An 11,997-nucleotide genomic window follows, 5' to 3' on the forward strand; every position below is an offset into this window, starting at 1 on the left:
GGGAAAGCAAATGCAAAAATCCTATTTAGAACCTCTACCGTAGTCTAATGACACAATTATTAAATTTATTAACAACTTCTTTTTCAAATGATTTTTCTCAGATTAAAAATATGAGTTCATTCAACTTATGTTGGAGAGGTAGCTTTCCAAAATAAAATCCCAATTATTTAGCTATAAATTGTTGGAATATAGAATGCAAAGTCCATTAGAGTTCTCAACCAAAATCACATTACAAAAAAAAAATACAATGTGATACTGTGACATCAGTTAATCAAGGAAAAGGAAGAATATGTCCGGTCTTTGCTTCTAGAAGGATATTCAATTATCCATAAAGATAATGGGGTCTAAGTTATATTGTGCTCATTCACATTCTTTCCTGGGCCGTTTTCTACTGTGAAGTTAAAAACAGAGTAAGATACACAAAACCATTAAGGGCTGCTCATTCACTCTTACTCAAGAAATCAATTAAGAGACTGTAGACACGGCCAATAAAGAACTGTGGGATAATTCAGTGAGTTACTACTGAATGAAATCCTGACCTTCATGGAGACTGCCTTAGAGGTCATGTTTTAGGAATCTTTCTCTGACCTCATGGCTATGCCAAATTCCTCTTTCAGGATCTGTCATTAACTTGACACTTCCCTTTTATATTTCTAAAAATTACAATTCAGTATTTACTAACATCGATGATCTAATTAGAGAACAAAACAGCGAAGATGTAACTTTGAGGACTGAGATGTGCTTAATCCAAGCCAGGGTGTTTATAATAATGTCATGTGCTTATAGAAGCTGGACAATAGGTTAGGAAGACCAAAGACGAATTGAGGCACTTGGAGTATGGTGTTGGGGAGGAATATTTCCTGCAGCGTGGCTGCTAGAAGAATGGGTGACTGTGTCTTGGAAGGAGGATAGCCTGAACGTCTATTAGAAATGAAGATGGCAAGAATTCATCTCAGAGACTTTGATGGGGTTGTCAGTAGGGTCCAGTCCCTGGAGAAGACGCCTTGCTTAGTAAAGCAGTGGGTGAGATAAAAGAGGTGGGTTGACCCAGTGGCTGCGGCAATGGACGTAAATATAGCAACGACTGTGAGGAGAACACAGGATCAGACAGGTTTTATTCTGTTGTCCACAGGATTGCGAAGAGTCAGAACCAACAGGACAGCACCTAACAACAACAGTTATTTATGTGAGTCTTGCATGACTATCTGATTCTCTTGGTAAAACCTGGATTCCATGATCCTTGCTGTCCGGAATCCCTGAGTGCCAGCCTCTGAAGCGGCACTCAGCCTTTAGTCTCAGTGAATGGACACAAAACCAGTACTGAGAGCTGGAGCAAATGATGAAGAGAGTTGTATCGTTGTCACCCATCTGTTAGTGTAGTTGTGCTGTTCAATTAGTAATCCGTGCACTGAATTATTTTAAACCTAGGTCATGGACACTCTTCTTTCCATTAAAAAACGTGATAACATTTCAATTGAATGTGGGAATTGGTTCCTCAATTCATCTATTTTATCATTATCATACCTGCAGGATTCAAAATTAATATTTGGCAACCTGGTTTATGGATTTTCCAAAAATCCATCTCACAGTATAGTCTCTCAGTGTCCAATGTCACTATCTTATTAACTAACTCAACAGGAAACAGCTAAATGTCCATGACAAGTAGAAACGACAAATTAAAGCATTGGAAATTTCCAGATGTTTGCTCCCTTTAGACACACAGAAAAAATGATATATATTTTTTAATTAAAAACTAATAGCAGCTACTATCTACTGACTGTATACTATGTTCCAGAGCCTAAGTTAAGACATTAGTTCATTTACGTCTCAAATCCTCTACGTCTTGGTTTCGCTAGCCGTCTATGTGCACGCAGCTCTAAGGTTTCAGTGCACGAACAGTAAACAAACCACTCAGCGGAGCAGCAACAGTGCCGCTCAACTCCCTCACACAGTGCTTCTGGTGCACAGTGCTCCTGGTGCTCACTGTCAGCAAGAGGCCCCTCTGAGCGCACCGTGAGTGTGTGGCTATCAGAGACACTCACGAGCCAATAGATGTTTCTTGATCCGACAGAAACCACCCCACAGGGACTTCTTATTCAAATGGCATATAGGCCTGGATTCCTCTTTAGTGACCAAATCACCTTTGCTCAAACTGAACAATTAAAACACCTGTTATCATGGCGGATGGTCTCAATAATTCCAAACTCACTGCCCTAGAGGCCCTGCTGATTCGTAGGCAGACCTGGGGGTTTCTGAGACCATCACTGTTGATGGGAGGAGAAAGCCCATCTTGCTCCTGTGGAGCTGCTCGTGGTTTCAAACTCAAGACCATGAGGGTCACAGTCCAACACGTAAGGACGACATCACCAGGTCTCCTAAGGGGACGTGGCAAGTACTATTGTTTGGTAGCTTGCTGGGTAAACTAAGAGCAACAATAGTATCATGAAATGTATTGGTTTTCTTTGGTAAATAGATTAAAGAATAGCCATCACTAAATCTGAGTGTGTGATATTCCCTATATCCACAGTCCATTTTAAATAAGATGTCTTATCTGAAGAGTGATTATCAGCCTCCAACTCTGGAAATATAGATGCAACAGTATGACTATAAGAAAAACTCATGGCACTCTGACAGAACTTTTTAATTAATAAAAATTCAGCCGAAATAAGAAGTCTTGGTAACACTGTGGATTAAGCAGTGGATGGTAAATAGGAAGTTCAGTGGTTTAAACCCCCCAGCTGCTCCACCAGAGAAAGACGAGGCTTTCTGCTAACATTACGATTCAATCGCAGGCTCTAAAGAACACTTCTACTCTGACCTCAAGGCTGGCTATGAGTTCAAGTTGACTCAATGGCAGTGAGTTTGAGGTTATTTTTGTCTTGTTTTGTGTTACTATAGACTTTGAAATAAGCTTAAAAAAAGCAAACCCAAATCACTGCCATCAATTCACAGACCGGAACTGCTCCTGTGGGTTTCTGAGACTAAACCTGCATCAAGCTGCTTGTCTGTGGTGAGCAGCCAACCCCTCAATCTGAGAAAAGGGCTCCTGATACCATGCAGAGCAATTCGCAGCTACAATACTTTCTGCTGGGGCATGCTAATCGCCACTTTACAATCAATTAGCTCAAGAGAACTCGCAATCAACATTTTCATGATAAGAAATGGTCCTAAATGCTCCACCTCCTCCCCCAACAAAATTTTTATTCCTTAAATATCTGGACTACAACAATGAAAAACAAAATAGGAAGGTTTTCTTAACTTTCAGACTATAACTTAGAGCAGCATTAAGCTCGTGTTCTTATACAATAGTGTATGTATTTACATTTATTACAGTAATATCTCGGGACAGAACGCAGTCACTTTGGCCAAACACTAACACTCTGCTTTGTCAAGGAAACCACCCACCTCTCAAACGTTTCACAGTTTGAGCAGCTGGAGAACAGAAGTAGTCATATCATTGCTTTTAACACTCCTCCAAACTGCTTGGGAATCCACAAAAAATGAAAAAAAAGAGAAAGGAAACACTATCTATGACCATCAATATTATTATCAGTGGGTACGTTTAAAAATCACTGTGACAGATGCCTCCAAAGTTGGCAAACTCACCTCCCTTAACCCTGTTGCTTTCCCAGCTGTTAAGTCTCAGGCAAAATGCATGCTAGAGGGTCACTTTGAGCTGGAATCAAGATGAAGGCAGTGAAGTGATACTTAATAAGGATCCAATAAATATTTGTTTGATGGGTTTGTGGCTGGACGGCAGAGAGCCTTGATTGCTTGGTCACAGAGCTCACATATGAGTCAATCCTATACGTGTCCACATGATGAGCTTCACGTGGATGACTTTTAAGCAAACCCTAAGAGCATGCAAGATTTTCTATTTGCTTAACTATTATATCCTCATGCCCAGATGTTTCTGGCATATACCAGGTGATCAAGAAATATTTATGGGATAGTTACCAAACAGAGAATACAGTCTTAGTGCTCTTTGCATATCAAAGGCTAATAAGCAAAAAAGACAATTACTGTTAGCTATTTTTTTTCCTAGAAAAATCTTTAAGGGCCTTTCATATACTAGCCAGTGTGACTCAGGATTGGGAGACTGTTGTTCCTATCCAAGCACTTGTCATAGCAATCACATTGATATTGGCTCCTTCCCATTTAAATCATGCCCCTTCATCTGCTGTGCCTGTCACACGATGTCCCTTCTGTCCGTCAGAACCTCTACCACACTGCCTTACGGAGTAGAGTAAAGCCCTGCCAAGATAATTCTCTCAGAACCACCCTTCCTTCAGACCCCATTCATCAGCAGACATGCACAGCTCTTTGTCCAAAAATTCCCATAAAAAACATTGTATGGTCATATGAATCTATTTTCATATCTGTCATCACCATATCAATGTTTCTTCGGAGATGGTTTTTTTTCTTATTTATTTATTTTTTTTAAACATTTTATTAGGGGCTCATACAACTCTTATCACAATCCATACATATATTTTATAAATCTCAAATTCCTGACACACTTCTTGGCACAAATCAGAATCTAAATATGTATAAACAGAAATTATTACTTAAGTAATATTTTCTCAATGTTGAATATATTCAGAAAATACTATATAGCAGAGATATCTTCTTAAGTTTGCTTTTGGCAAATATGACCCAATTTTGGTTATGATTTATTCAATCCACCCAAAATGAAAATTCAGAGGTAAAATGCAATCCACTCTAGATCAAAAACTTTTTGTCACTGATTTGGTTAGTTGGAATGAATGAGAAATCTACTCATCAGAAATGATTTCCACATTTTCTACAGTAATATTGCATAGATGAAAAAGTCATTAGGCTCTCTCCTGCCCTCACGGCCCTGGCTGAGAAGATCATGGCCATCCAGGAGCCTAGCTGAGGAGCTGATATGCCATCTCTCCCGGGAATGATCTTTGGAGGCAACGTTTTGAGAACCCATCATGGCTCTGGCTTTAGCATTTAATTCATTGCTACAGATGCACTAAGATGTGGAATCAACTACCAACGAATGCTGAAGGTCACCTGTGCTCCAGAGTGGCAGACAGCAGGACGGATGGTGAACACTCTAAGGAAGTCATTAAACCGTGGGATTGGGCCTTCACCACAGATTATAAGGGAACGCTAATCAGAGAATCTCTCAAGTTGAAGAATGGAGCTGCAAAAGATCCTATAGGTACAGAGAAAGTGAAAGCCAGAGAACAAAGTTTGTTGAAGACGTTCTCCTGTTTGAGGATGAATTGCATAGTCACAGAGTTTCAAGCCCGAGTGTAAAAATTAGAGTAATGTCATCTAGCTTTCTCCTCTCGTTGCAGTTTTTCTTGCGAATTGATGGGGTGCTCATCAGAATGAATGGCACGAGCTTGACCATGAGGCTGACAAGAACTACATGTTATGAGAATACACATCACGAGAGAGCAAAATTGCTAATTTAATGCATGTCTCACCTTCCCTCTTCACGGAGCCTAATGAATTCTCACAGTATTTACCCGAAAAGGAGGCAATTTGTGAGAAGCTGTTATTTCCAATAAGAATTGATTGACCTTAACCCTGCAGACCCAAAAGAAAATAAACCTGGGGAATAGAATGTGAGCTAATATACTCACCGCTTTATCTGACTGGGGATCGTGACTATTTGTAGGGGGAATTTGTATTATGGAAATTATTGCCTTGTTAATATGCTGACTTTCTGTAGCCTTAAAGAGCAGAGAAATAAAAGATCCTAGCAGGAAAAAAAACAACAAAAAAATGTAATTGGAAGAAAGATGAGCTTGTCTGTTCCTTTAATGATTGACTGTCTCTGAAATCCTATGTCATGTGGCTATGAGTCAGAATTGACATGGTGGTAGGGGGCGGGGAGATTGAGAGGGTGGGAGGATTTGGAATTGACCGCTGTTCACTTTCATTAATTAAGAACTCAAAATTATCTTCCACAAACAACACCAGCTGGTATTAATTTCCACATATGCAGTTTTCTTTTTATTTTTTTTTTATTCTGCTATGAGATAGGTTGAAACTTAGACTCTGCTGGAGGACCAGACTGCAGTTCCGTATCTGACACCTCTTGGGAAATTATCAAAGGGAAAGTGCAAGCAACAGATGCAGAGTCTGCTTTGACAGCTGAAAATGTGACTCGTTTTCCTGTTTTATGTTTCTCAGCATTTCTAATGGGCCCCTCACAAAAGATACCGACTTCTTCGCCCTTTACATGTAATAGACATCTTTTTATAAGATGAAAGATTATCTGTGGTATGAAGGGAAATACTACACAAATAGGAATATTTCCAAAAAGGCTAATTCTGGTAAATATGTTCAAAGGATAAAATACCAGAACCCATTTTACTTGACCTTGAAACCCAAATATAGGAGAGTGTAGAACTGCTCCCTGTGAGTTTCCAAGACTGTACACCAGCAGTTCTCAGTCTGTGGGTCGTGACCCCTTTGGGAGTCAAACAACACTTTCACAGGGGTCGCCCAATTCATAACAATAGCAAAATTACATTTATGAAGTAGCAATGAAAATAATTTTATGGTTTTGGGGTCACCAAAGCATGAGGGACTCTACTAAAGGGTCACTGCATTAGGAAGGTTGAGAACCACCTAAGCCTTTACGGGAGCTGCTCATTTGACCTTTACAGGCAGATAAATGTCAAACAGCTGTCATCCAGCACTGGTTGCCAATGGGATCCACACAACTTTTCAAGGTATGACCACAGATGGGTATTATAGGACTAGAGACACTTTGCCGGACAGGGAGTGAACCTCAAGTAAATCCTAATGTGCAGATCACCGTATCGACCAAATAAGTACAACTCCAAATTTCCAACTATGATGTATTCACCTTTATCAAAGGTATTAGCAATCACCTAGGTTAAAGCCCGAATTCTATACACTCTCATTGTTCTAGATGCCACACAGACAGTAGAGGGAGATGACAGGCACACGATATTTATTTTAATTGTGTGTGGAAGGGGAGGTTGGACTTGATTTTTCATTAAAACAATTAAAATAATGTTCATATATAATATAATACTGTTTTCTTCACTAATAAGTAATTCGGCTTACACTCTTTCATCCACCATAAAAATTGAAATAAAGACCTCTAGAGAGCATAAATGTACAAGTTATTTTTGAAGACCCTCAATATGAGTCAGAATTGATTCAATTGCATTGGTGGAAAAGAAATACCCTTTCTAAAGACATACCCAGAAATTATAAGCAAAAAGGAAAAAGTGTCACAAAAGTATACTAAGTGCTTATTATCTGCTTGACACTGTGCTAACCTGCATGGCTTAATTGTAAGGTTTAATTTAATTTACTTAATATGTATAATAGTTTTCGCTTAAAGATGAGGAAAATGACTCAGAGTGATAAAACAACATAAACCAGTGTCCTAATTACAAAAAGAGGAGCTGGTGTACATAACCAAACGGACTGTTGATTGCCAAAGACTGCTTCTGACCACATAACACTATCAGTGGTCAAACCCATGGCCAAGGTCTTTTAACCCACCAGTACTCCATGCACAGTGACTACTATCAGAAGTCTTACCGAGTACATACTGAGAGATTGTAGGCTTCGACCAATTATTGGCTGCAAAACTTTCTAAAAACAGGGGCAAGTTTAAGATACAACGTCAAAACTCACAGCCATGCTGACTATTGTGATCCTCTCTGGAGGCCTGGTGGGGTGTGGCTATGAGATGGGATGGGATCCACATGGCTGGCAGTTTGAAAACACCAGCAGCTACTCAGGAGGAAAGACTTACTCCCAGAAAGAGTTAGAATCTTGTAAACCCACAGGGAGTTTGCTTTGAGTCAGCACTGATTTGACAGCAATGAGCTTGGTTGTGTTTTGGTTATATAGGACAGGGTAGAACTGCCCCTGTGGGTTTGCTAGGCTACAAAACATAGGGGAGCAGAAAGGTCCATCTCTTTCCATGGAGCAGCTAGTAATTTCAAACTGCTCATCTTGTGGTGAGCAGCCTAACGTAATCCACGACAAACACCACCAAGGTTCCTTAAGGTGACAATTAAGATCAGTTAATAGTTATATGAAATCTAATAGCATGTTCACTCATGACTCCACCAAATCAACTCATGTAGTGATATGTAAATATTATACATCTGTAAATCAACATAGATATGGATGTATTTTTCTCTCTTTAATATGATGTGATTAGAGAATACAAAGTAAAACTCTCTAAAAATACAGAATTATATCAATTTGTAATCATAGAGGGTTTTTTTTTTGCACATAATCCAGTGGAACATTCTTGCTGACAACAAATCTGAGTATCAGCCTAAATTTTTAATGAAATTAATAAATGGGGAACATATTTAGAAGTGCAAAAGAGTAAATATAACCATATGTCATACTTATTCTTGTGTGCATAACAGAGTAGATTTATTCTTTTGTGGATAAACCATATAACAGAAGTGGATAACATATAGATATATTATCCACATATATATATACATATATATCAAATATTCACTTGAACTATCATTCTGGTTAAGAATATGCAAAGTAAAATGGACTGCCAAAACAGCAAACAAACCTGTCCTGGTAAAAAGAGCACAGCCAGATGCTCCTTAAAAGCAGCGATGGTGAGACTTTATCTCACATACTTTGGACAGAAAAGACCAATAGAGCACCCTGCTTGGTAAAGCAAAAAGGCACCAAAAAGGAGGAAGACTATCCTATCAACTGGATCGATTAACACAGTAGCTACAACATTAGGATCAAATGTAACAGTTCTGAGGATGGTGCAGGACCAAGCAGGGCTTTCTTCTTCAGAGCACAGGGTCTCTGCGAGTCAGAACCTCACAACAACATCAACAGGTATATGTATAAAAATGTGTATCTGTACACAAAAATATTAGATTTTTAAAACCTTTTCAAATGATCCTAGTTTGCTACATAAAAACAAGCTCATCTTTTTAGGTTAATATTGTGGTTGAATAGGTAATAAACTATTATAGAATAGATTTTAGAGAAAAGCATATGATTTCCATTTATTTATTTATTTGCTTATGGGTTCTGCGGTGTTAGAAATGGAATCCCGTGGACATGAAGGCAACCGGGAGAGACACTAGCACCTGGATTCTGCCCTGCAGGTCGGGGGTAGCTGGTGAGTCAGTCACACCCTTTGTAAAACAATCCACATCTATCATTTTGTCCTGTATTGGAGCCAAAGTTTGAGGTTCAAAGGTAAGGCTTCCCGGTTATTGAAGTTATACTTAGTCTTCACAGGAACCACTAGGGCCACATTCTTGAGGAGAATTCCAAAAGCTGTGTCTTCACAGTAGCCTGGTTCCTCGGTGGCAATCATGCCCGCCTCCAGGGGCTCAGCAGAAAACGTTTGGTAACTGATGCCACAGGGACTCTCGTGGACATTCAGAAAGAACCCAACACGGTGCAGGTAATCTAGGCTGGAATTCCACAGAGCTGAGTGGGCAACGGAGTCAAGAAGGTGGCCTTTGGTTCCAGTCAGGAAAACAGCTTCGCTGACAGCTAGGTGACCCTTGACAACACAGGTGAAACATTCCTTTTCATGGGCCGGTGGGGTCCGAAAGTGCATGGTTCGAGTCACATCTGTGGTCCCATCCTTGTATCGAGCACCTGAGTCAATGAGGTAAATCTGCTCCAGGGACAGGGTCCTATTCATCTCAGGGACTGGTCCAGTACTGGAAAACCTAGGGAAGTTCAGGTCCATAAATTCAGCCTGCTGCCTGCAAAATTCCTCAACTTTGTCGGCAGCCGCCTTGGGGAACCTCGTTCTCCAGCGAGTAGAAGAGTTCACACAGGGCAAGGGCGTCTTTGATGTGGACTCTCCTGGTGCCTTCGGGGTTGGCAGAATCTTCAGTTTCCAGATGCAGATGGGCGTAGAAGGCATGGAGCGGCGATGGTCCTTGGGGATGGCCACGTCTCAGCATAGCTGGCCTTGCCACTGACCCACACCTTCTCCTTCAGGGAGAGGTCAGCACACAGGGTCTGGAGCATGCTCACGATGGAATTGTACAGAACCAGCTGGGTTTTGGAAGCAGTGTCCAGACCCAGGTCGGGAAGCAGGTGCTCCTTCACCTTGGGAGCATCTATGAGTCAATGCCAAGCCTGATGGTCTCTAAGCCTCTCATGGTGTTGGAGGAAAACACCGGGCTGTGCTCCCCATCGGATCCTCGCAGGTCGAAGCCACGTTATTCCATCCAGAACCGCGACCACAAACCACACCGCGTTCCTCTGGGGCATGTTCCACCGGAGGTCGGCCACCTTTTCATAACGTGAGATCCCTGTGCCAGCGAGCCCCAGGGCAAGGAGGGGCTTACCTGGACACCCACGGCGGTCCATCCATATCTTGTCCACTAGGTTCTCCTGGACCGAAACGAGGTGGTGGCCAACGCCTCTCAGGACCGTAGCCATCTTCTTCCAGTAATCTGTGTCAACGATCAGTAGGCCCAACCATGTGAGTTCCTTCAGGCAGGATGTTAACCAGCCAGCATCCCTGAGTTGGTGTGCCTTCAACCCATCTTCATGAGCATCCAGTTGCTGTCCCTCTGCAGGGCGGCCTAGAAGAAGTCATGCCCATCAGTGCACTTGGCCGCAGGCTCCTCGGTGAACATGGCAGTGCCCACAGAGCCATCATATCCAGAGATGAAGACCTAACGGGGGAAATGTACTCACTCTGGTGGGTGTCACCCGATGGAACTATGTAGGCCTGAAGTTCCTCCCAGTTTGTCATGGTGCCGAAGCAGCACCGAAGTTCTCTTTGAGCAGATCTGCCTTCTTCACTTCTCTCCAGCTTGGGAGTGAGCTGGGTGGCATGGAAGAAAGGGCTGAAACACTTCTGAGATCTCCAACCTAATTTACAGGCAAAAGTATTACCTGTTTCTGCACCCAGATCTCCTGAGTACAACACCTCATTTGGGTCAATTGTTCTTAAGTTTCTCAATGGACAATCCAGGTGATTCGTCCTGACTGTCAGCGCCTTTCCAGAGGCTGCCATTTGGCAGTGACATGCCCTGGCCCCAAGTCAGAAGAGCGAGACCAGGTGATCACCCCAACAGGGCAGGAGCCTGCCAACTACTCCCCAGCTCTTGATTTGCAATTTATTTTACAAATAAAATTAAAATACCTAAAAATGACTTCAATATTTTAGTAACCACATTTACATTTGCACAAAGTTTAAGGGCCGTTGTTATTGGACTCTTAAAACTCTTATCAGAATCCATGAATACATCCATTGTGTCAAACATATTTATACATTTATTGCCATCACCAGTTTCAAAACATTTGCTTTCTACTTGAGCCCTTGGTATCAGCTCCTCATATTCCCTCTCCCTCCCCACTCCCCCCTTCCTCACGAACCCTAATTTATAAATTTTATTATTTTTTCATAGCTTACACTGTCCAACGCCTCCCTTCACCAACTTTTCTGTTGTCCTTCCCCCAGGGAGGAGGTCATATGTAGATCCTTGTAATCTGTTCCCCCTTTCCACACTACCCTCCCTCTATCCTCCTGGTATTGCCACTCTCACCATTGGCCCTGAAGGGATCATCTGTCCTAGATTCCCTGTGTTTCTAGTTCCTATGGTCTAGCCAGATTTGTAAGATAGAATTGGGATCATGATAGTTGGGGTGGAAGGGGAGGTAGCATTTAGGAACTAGAAGAAAGTTGTATGTTTCATCATTGCTACTACACTGCACTCTGCCTGGCTGGCTTATCTCCTCCCCACGACCCTTTCATAACGGGATGTCCAGTAGCTACAGATGGACTTTGGGTCCCCAATCTGCACTCCCCCTCATTCACAATGGTTTGATTTTTTGTTCTTTGATGCATGATACCTGATCACTTTGACAACTCATGATCACACATGCTGTGTGCTTCTTCCATGTGGGCTTTGTTGCTTCTGAGCCAGATGGCTGCTTGTTTACCTTCAAGTCTTTAAGACCCTAGACCCTACATCTTTTGATAGGCGG

The 11,997-nt window shown here is 41.7% G+C and overlaps 2 pseudogenes; one reads left to right on the forward strand and one right to left on the reverse strand.

Moving 5' to 3' along the window:
* Positions 1-4,909: 4,909 nt before the first annotated feature.
* Positions 4,910-5,560, forward strand: LOC142457842 (TIP41-like protein; annotated as a pseudogene).
* Positions 5,561-9,068: 3,508 nt separating this feature from the next.
* LOC142458456 (xaa-Pro aminopeptidase 1 pseudogene) lies at positions 9,069-11,023 on the reverse strand (annotated as a pseudogene).
* Positions 11,024-11,997: the final 974 nt, after the last annotated feature.

Source organism: Tenrec ecaudatus, chromosome 10 (genome assembly GCF_050624435.1).
Source record: "Tenrec ecaudatus isolate mTenEca1 chromosome 10, mTenEca1.hap1, whole genome shotgun sequence".
NCBI lineage: Eukaryota > Metazoa > Chordata > Mammalia > Afrosoricida > Tenrecidae > Tenrec > Tenrec ecaudatus.